Source organism: Taurulus bubalis (genome assembly GCF_910589615.1).
Source record: "Taurulus bubalis genome assembly, chromosome: 1".
Taxonomy (NCBI): domain Eukaryota; kingdom Metazoa; phylum Chordata; class Actinopteri; order Perciformes; family Cottidae; genus Taurulus; species Taurulus bubalis.
The window spans coordinates 2,600,742-2,609,631 of record NC_136589.1 but is presented as its reverse complement, the minus strand read 5'-3'; positions in this window follow the sequence as shown (position 1 = coordinate 2,609,631).

Genomic DNA, 8,890 nt, shown 5'->3' with positions numbered 1-8,890 from the left:
ATCTCTTCAGCGCTTCCCCAAAACACTCCACAGAAAAAGAACAAAAATCCACAGAAAAAGAACAAAAATCCACAAAAAAAGAAAAATGAGACGGGGAAGCAGAATAACCCCAAAAACCGTTTCGGTTCATGTGAAAATAAGTCGTTGGTTTAGTGCGATCGGTGAGTTGAAGAGTAGTTTTCTTTTCTTTTCTTTTTCAAATGTGATCCTGCAGTGCGATGAAGTCAGGAAGGCTCCGCCCACAGGCGGGGGGGCAGCGGAGGACATTGTGATGTCATAGTTTTGCAGAAAAATGGACACATCGTGTTTCCTTTGACGGGAGGAAGAGATCTCACGGTGGTTCTCTACTTTTATTCTTCTTTTTGTTGAGCCTAAAGGACAAAATATTACAAATGAAATGTCCAAAAAAACAATGACTGGATATGTTCATTTTTATTTTATCTGGACGAAGCGCAGGTCAGCTGGCGTTGTTGTGCTGTTACTGGATGTGTAGACGGATGTCTCTGGACTCTCAGTTAAAGCCCCACGCGTTTGTCCTTTTTGACCTTGAAGCTCTTTTTCTGCAGCACTTCCTGAATCTCACCCAACAAACACCAGTTGTGCTAAAGGTCATTCACCAGCAGGTGCAGCCCTACAACTCACCGATTCACTGACTAGTTTGCACGGCAACGCTTTGTTTTTTTGTTTTTTTTTACCCATGATCCATTGCGGCGCTTGGTGCAGAGACTACAAAGATTGCAACTGAGATGGAATAAATATCAGTGGACTGATGTGATATTCCCAGAGTCCTTAGAATAAACATTGGCCAAAGCTGCAAGGGGGAAGTCTTTCCTGTGATGACCCAGAATGCACTTGGGTCTCTACGAGCGCTACTTTGCCGATAACCCAAGAGATTAAAAACCTTCCCACGACGTTGTTAGTTGACATAACAGGAAAATAGTCCCTTACGCTGTCGCCTCCAGTCAACATCTGGGAAGAAGACCGCTCTCTACTTCCTGCACAAACCAAAACATGTTGCATATGTCAAAGATATTTTTGCTCTCAAACTTACAACCCCCACCCCCTGGGGTCTTAACACTTTAACGATAAAAAAAGGATGCAGTCGACTCGGGCGGCTTCTTTTTTCTTTTTCTCTTGTTCTTCTTGATTCTTGTTCCTGTGCTGTTCGGCTCGTTCACAGCAGGCACTCACTTAACACAACAAGGGTCTCCTTCTTCTTCTTCTTCTTCTTCGCTTCATAACCACCTTAATCCATTGTCGTGTCCTGTGAGTTCACCTCTGGCGCAGAAAGAGACAGTAAGACTGTATGGACACTGCATTGGACAATGTTGCACTCACAGGGCACGACGACGCAACACGTATATGTTGGTGCAACAAGTGGTTCATACACTGGAGTAAGATCACAATGACACCTGCTGTTTTATTTTCATTTTTAGAGGGGGCTGGGATTACAGCGTGATGGTACTGTATGGTGTAAGAGTATCTGCACCCTTACAGGTATAATGTCTCACTTCAGTTGTTTAAATGACATTTAGTGTGAAAACACACCTGCACAACGCATGAGGAAAGCAGCCTTTTCCCAATCTATGTTGTTCAAAATAATCTTTGTTATCTGCATTTGTTTTTGATCCCTAAAGTTTACATTTTGGTAGTTGATAAAGATTTGCACATTTAGGAAAGAAAAATTGCTGTTCTGCGATGCTAATAATGGTAGTAGTAGAGAGAGAGAGAGAGAGAGAGAGAGAGAGAGAGAGAGAGAGAGAGAGAGAGAATGACGAGAAAACTGCCAATCTATGATCCTGAAAAGAAAAAATGTCTTAAAACTAAAACGCAGCGGCTCATGGCAGAACAGGCAGTATTGAATACATTTAAAACAAACTGGTGTTCATCTCCAGCTCAGATAACGATGAGTTTGAAGAAGTATATAAAAAAGGCAGCAGCAAGAGACAGAAAGAAACAGCAGTGTTTTTCTGCGTGTTCTCACTAAGCGGTCGGGACGCGAGTCTCAAGACTAGCTGGCCTTCCCTCGCCCTGCAGACGAAGCCCGGACAGGACGTTGTGTTCAAAGGCCGTCGTCCCCTCCAAACCTCTCTCCTCCTCTGCTTCATGAGATGTCTCTGGCTACAGGAACCCTCTCGCAGCGCTCCCAGCAGCGACCCGTTTCCAACGCTGTCTTAATCAAGAGAAGTGCCTTGTGGATGAATGATTCTTTTGTCAGAACAAGTTGATGTAAATGTTCATTTACCTCAAATGTTTACAAAACTGTTACTAAATAAATTTTTTGTACCATATTTGTTGTTCTCGCTTTTTGCTTTATCGATCAAAACGCACATCGTACGCAACGCCTAACGACGTTCACTCGTCCAGCTTTAAGGGTTTAAAATGGTAAAATCCAAATGTTCATTTATGCATAAGAATTGTATTTTAGGCCTCAGCTAAAAAGGTAATAGTCAAAAAGCAGCTAATGGTCCTGAAAGACATGCAGCTGGAGTTGAAATGGTGATAGTCAGGTATTTTACATATTTTAAGTAGAAGTAGTATCAACACAGTGTAGAAATAGTTACAGATACAAGTGATGGATGCAAAATGTTACTTAATTAAAAGTGTGCACTACTAGTATGAAAATATACTCAGTTTTAAAAAACATAAAAGTACTCAAGAAAGGCACATTACTTTAACGTAGAAGCTAGTAACTTAAGCAATCACATGGATGCAGTGCCGTACACAGTGTAACATGTACCTGTGTGATGTGGTGGAGTCAGAGTACACAGTTGCAGAACATGAAATACTCAAGGGAAGTACAAATACCTCAACATTGTACTTACAGCAAGACAACCAGATCTGAGTAGACAGAAGGAGAAACGATCTAGGAAGATAGAAGAAGACTAGATCTGAGTAGATAGAAGAAGACCAGGGCATAATTATTATTTAATAATTGTTGCATTGTTTTATCTTCATATATTATTGCTGCTTGCGTTATTCGTCATAACATTAGTTTTGGCAGCTTGTGGCTCTTGATGATCTGAACTGCTGGCTTCCTGTTTGTCTTTGTTATTGCTCTCTTAGGAGACTCTTTGACCTACGACCTCCATCCCCCTCCTTCTGCATTCCAACAGAACGCATCGCTGAGCCAGAGACACTTCATAAGCCCGTCCAGGAATAACTCAAATGAGACTTCATAAGCCCGTCCAGGAATAACTCAAATGAGACTTCATAAGCCCGTCCAGGAATAACTCAAATGAGACTTCATAAGCCCGTCCAGGAATAACTCAAATGAGACTTCATAAGCCCGTCCAGGAATAACTCAAATGAGACTTCATAAGCCCGTCCAGGAATAACTCAAATGACACTTCATAAGCCCGTCCAGGAATAACTCAAATGAGACGGGCGTGTCAGTCTTGCACCTGAGAGTCAAACGTCCATCACGACCTCCGCCAAGAGCGGAGTGATAATGTTCAGCAGCCGGGAGAGTTTGTTTTGAGAAGGGAAGGTTTGTTCCTAACGGGTGTACTTGGGAGTTTTTTGGGCCAACGTGAAAGGAATGCACATTTTCGTAAATACCATTTTAAGTTTAAAAAGTGAGATCTCGTATATTTTTTGATTAACAGCAAACTTTTTTTTTTTTTTTTTTTTTTTACTGTGGAACTAGAATTACCGCCTCGCACAAATGGTAAATGGGGAAATGGTCATAAGCAGCATGTGAACACTTGAGCTACGGCCACAGCCTGATGTTTTAAAGCCTCCAGTTCGACATTTTGGCCGTCGCCATCTTGTTTTTTTTGCTACCAGCGAACAGGAAGTGACCATATCTGGACTGAGGAGGAGTGAAGTAGAGACGCCGTCTACGACTCTTGTGTCTTTCCATAACGTCTATTAACATCATTTATTGAATGATTACTATTAATATTGAATATTTACTTTCTGATTATTATTATTATCATATGATTGCGGGTTTTTTTAGGGGAGAAATGCTTCCCAGATGAACAGAAACTAAATATTAAACACGTTGAAATGAGAAAAAACAGCATCTTAAGGACTTCAGGACACAATGAATTCATTCATCTAGAATATCTCAATAACGAAAGTAATAGTTGTTTGCAGCCCTCCTACCTGAAGACCATTAATGTCTACTAATTTATATGAATTCATGACAACTTGCTCATTAGTTGAAAAACCCCAGTACAACATGTTGACCCACTGATGAAGTCCCAGGCCACGACCGTGGCTTCAGGGGTGGTTTGCACTGAGAGGAGCTGAGGATACAGACAGACAGGAGCATATTTTTAGCCTTTAATCACCAAACAGATTCACACTCAGCCCACAGCACAAATACCGCCGGCCCCCTTTATGTATTTCAGGAGTGTGATGACTTTGTTTCTGGGAGGCCTGACCTCATGGAAACTTGTTGGATTGTTTGACTAAAACCTTTTCTACTTTGATACAAGAGTATTAAACTTCTTCTTTTTTCTTTTTTTTTAAAGATCAGATGATGCAACTTCCAAGTTCTTTACAATAATTATTGAAATAGACAGAATAATCAACGATAACCACAGACTGCAGACAAGAAGTGGACGTAGTCGTCGTGAGGTCACCCATTGGTTTGTCAACTCATGTTTTGAAGACTTCATTTTTGGCGATTTTGACATCGCCATCTTGGATTACGACCGTCGCTGTGATGGTTTTTTGCAACCAGTGAACAGGAAGTGACCATATCTGGACTGAGGAGGAGTGACGTGGAGACGCCGCATACTCTCTGGTGTCGACCTGTCAATCACCTTGTAGCCCCACCCCTAAAGCGTCCCCTGCTTTATGGTCTGTTTGACTCTAAATGACCATAATGTACTAAATGAACATCATGCTGTATTGAAGAAGACTTGAAACTAGAGATTGAGACATAAACTCATGTTTACAATGTTTACTGAGGGAATAAATCAAGAGAAGTAGAGTCATTTATATAGACTTCTATACAACCAGAAGAGTCGCCCCCTGGTGGTCAGGAGAGAGAATGCAGCTTTAATACATGAAGCATAGACTTCTATACAACCAGAGGAGTCGCGCCCTGGTGGTCAGGAGATAGAATGCAGCTTCAACACATGAAGCATAGACTTCTATACAACCAGAGGAGGCACTACAAAAGGAACGTGAACGCTCAGTTTTTTTCTCAATAAAATGCTTAAACTTTGGCTGAAAGTGACTTGTGAAATCTCAGCAGCTAATCAAATAAATCAGTAAACGTCAATTTGTTGTGATTATTTGTGTCATGGTATAAAAACTTTTGGTTTGATCATGACAAAATAAATAGGGGGGGGAGGGGCTTGTTGTACACAGTAAGAGGGGCGGGGGGGCAGGGGGCATTGTGATGAGGCGGTATTCCCACAATGCACCTGGCTGCCTTCCCCTTTTTCCCTGGAGGTAATCTCTGCTCTGATTGTGTATTTCTCGAGTATTTTCGTGGTAAAAGTACACAAACCGTAAATAAAGAGAATAAAGTACGCGACCGACAGTCTGCAGGATTTTGTTTTGTTTTTAGTTCAGCTTAACCATCATGTATAGCAGTTTAATATGATTAATATTAACAATAAAAGTACTCAAAGCTCCAGATCAGTACTGTTATAGTTATAATTAGTTTTTTGTTTACATAAACAACAAAACCACAAGAGCTGCTTTCAGATGTTTTCTTAATAACTGTTTAGATTTGGCGGAAAGAGGGGAACGTGGTGTGTGTGTGTGTGTGTGTGTGTGTGTGTGTGTGTGTGTGTGTGTGTGTGTGTGTGTGTGTGTGTGTGCGCGTGTGGACGTTTTCTTTTTGTAAAAAAAAAGAAAAAGGAGGGGGACAAATATCGGCGTTGCACTTTAACCCACATGGCCGGCTGAACTCTCCTCACCGTCCTGCAGCCGGTCCCTGCACCACGTGTTGAGGCACACAACCTGAGAAATGCAGTTGTCATCCATTCCTGTCCTCTGTGCAGCTGTACACTGCATCGAAATCAACACACACACACACACACACGGACTGAGACACACACACACACACACACTGACTGAGACACACACACACACACACACACACACAGTTGTTTGATCATTAACTGGCGACATTAGTTCATATCATGTGATTGAAGAGGATTCGCAGCCCATAATCTCCACCTATAGTCTGGCCCCCGGGCCGCGCCCACATGACCCTGCTGACCACAGCGCTTCCTTTATTTCCCCTGAAAGAGCCGGGGATTGAGCCCGAACAAAAAAAGACCCCACGAGGGGGAAAAGATGTTTTTTCACCGGGCCCCGCCGCCCCGCGGCCCCGGGGGCCCGGTGCCGGGTGGCCCGTTTGAGCGTTCCATCAATGGGACGAGTTACTGGAGTCTGGCCAACTCTGACCGAGAGACAGAAAGAAAACAGCTTGCCTCTTCAAAAAAAATGTTTAGTGCCAACGCTCGTCCACCGCCTCCCCAAAATGTTTTTATAAAGTGAGGCGATATGGAGGGGTTGTTTTCCGTTTCTCCAACTCTCTCACACAAAAATGCATTGCTTTGTCTGTGTGGAGGGCGAGGCTGTGTGTGTGTGTGTGTGTGTGTGTGTGTGTGTGTGTGTGTGTGTGTGTGTGTGTGTGTGTGTGCAGGGGCTTATGGGAGGCAAAAAAAGAGACGCAGCTCTTGTCAGACGTGGCTTCCTGACCCGGAAGTTCAACGAAGTTCCTGATGGGTCTCACGGTCTGCTGGTGGCGACGGCTGATGAACCAGGAGCTCAGGGACCAGGTCCCACCCATGGGTGGGGTGGGGGGGTGGGGGTTCACCGCGAGGGCGTGGCGCCCCCCATCGGGAGAGAAGGGACGGTGCTCGTTCGCTGGTCGTTGACCATATTTTGTCTTCTGGGAAATTCATGTGAGGACAAAGACGGGGAACATTTTCCCTGAACGATGAATTTATCAACATTATCCTGACCACCAGGGGGCGACTCCTCTGGTTGTATAGAAGTCTATATAAATGACTCTACTTCTCTTGATTTATTCCCTCAGTAAACATTGTAAACATGAGTTTATGTCTCAATCTCTAGTTTCAAGTCTTCTTCAATACAGCATGATGTTCATTTAGTAAATTATGGTCATTTAGAGTCAAACAGACCATAAAGCAGGGGACGCTTTAGGGCGGGGCTACAAGGTGATTGACAGGTCGACACCAAATGTGGATCAATCCACCACTGAAAATAGTCCCCAACAGATGCACCATTTTCTCTTCATGAGAAACATTTGTTTAAAGCCAGAATCACCAGCTGTCTCAGGACAATGTTTTAAAACTATTAACTATTTATTTGTGATCCTTTTAAAAGACTTAGAGACTCTGCAGGTCTTACTTTGACCCTGAGGAGACACATCCTCTCGAACCTCTCGACTCAGGCCACGCCCTCCTCCTCCTCCTCCTCCTCCTCTTCCTCCTCCTCCTCTTCCACCAGATAAGACTCCTGAACTCAGTGTCATGTCCGCCTGGCACCTCGTCAAAAATAAAAGACAAGATAGCGAGGAAGGTCAGAACCCAGAGGGCCTCCACCACCAGGCCCAGATCTTCTTCACCTGCAGCCTCCTCCTCCTCCTCCTCCTCCTCTTCCTCCTTTTCCTCCTCTCTGGGAGCCGACCACACACTGGAGACCCAGGACGTGTTGCTGGACCCGCTGGAGCGAGGAGACCCAGAACCAGGACTGAGAGGACCAGACTGTCAGACCTGCTGCAGTAGAATGAGGTTTTCTAAAGGGACCCTGGTGCTCAGAGACACTACCACTGTAGTCCAGAGGGGGCGCCAGAACCAACACTACCTCTTTAGTCCACAGGGGGCGCCAGAACCAACACTACCTCTTTAGTCCATAGGAGGCGCCAGAACCAACACTACCTCTTTAGTCCACAGGGGGCGCCAGAACCAACACTACCTCTTTAGTCCACAGGGGGCGCCAGAACCAACACTACCTCTTTAGTCCACAGGGGGCACCAGAACCAACACTACCACTGTAGTCCACAGGGGGCGCCAGAACCAACACTACCTCTTTAGTCCACAGGGGGCGCCAGAACCAACACTACCTCTTTAGTCCACAGGGGGCAACAGAACCAACACTACCACTGTAGTCCACAGGGGGCGCCAGAACCAACACTACCTCTTTAGTCCACAGGGGGCGACAGAACTAACACTTCCTCTTTAGTCCACAGGGGGCGCCAGAACCAACACTACCTCTTTAGTCCACAGGGGGCGCCAGAACCAACACTACCTCTTTAGTCCACAGGGGGCGCCAGAACCAACACTACCACTTTAGTCCACAGGGGGCGCCAGAACCAACACTACCTCTTTAGTCCACAGGGGGCGCCAGAACCAACACTACCTCTTTAGTCCACAGGGGGCGCCAGAGCTTTTTTAACTCCAGTTTAAACCCCAGCTATTTTTCAGCAGTATATGTGTTTCTGGTGTATTGGTTGATGATAGAACACAGGAAAGAAAAAAAGAAAAGACTTCCAGGATATATTTCCTCTTTTTAATTATGCAAATTATTGTTTGTTTGTTTTTTCTACTATAAAATATCACTATATGTTAACAGTATCTTTGCAAAGTTTGACTTTGATTAAGTGAAGTTAAATATTTTTAGTAATTCATTTAGTGCAGATTTCGTGAACCGTAGCTTTAGGTCCGCTGAGGGCCAAAATGCCCTAACTTTCTTCCTGGACCTTGAACGCCTCTGGTTCCACAACAGAGAGGCTCTGCTCAAGCAGATGCACCAAAACATACCAAGCAGGTATCGTTTATCCATAACTGGGTTCATACACATTCTGACCAATGGGTTTCAGGACTTTAAACCAAATGTCCATGACAAACATTTAGTGAAATCTGGGTGTAAACAGTAAAACGTGAGTAAA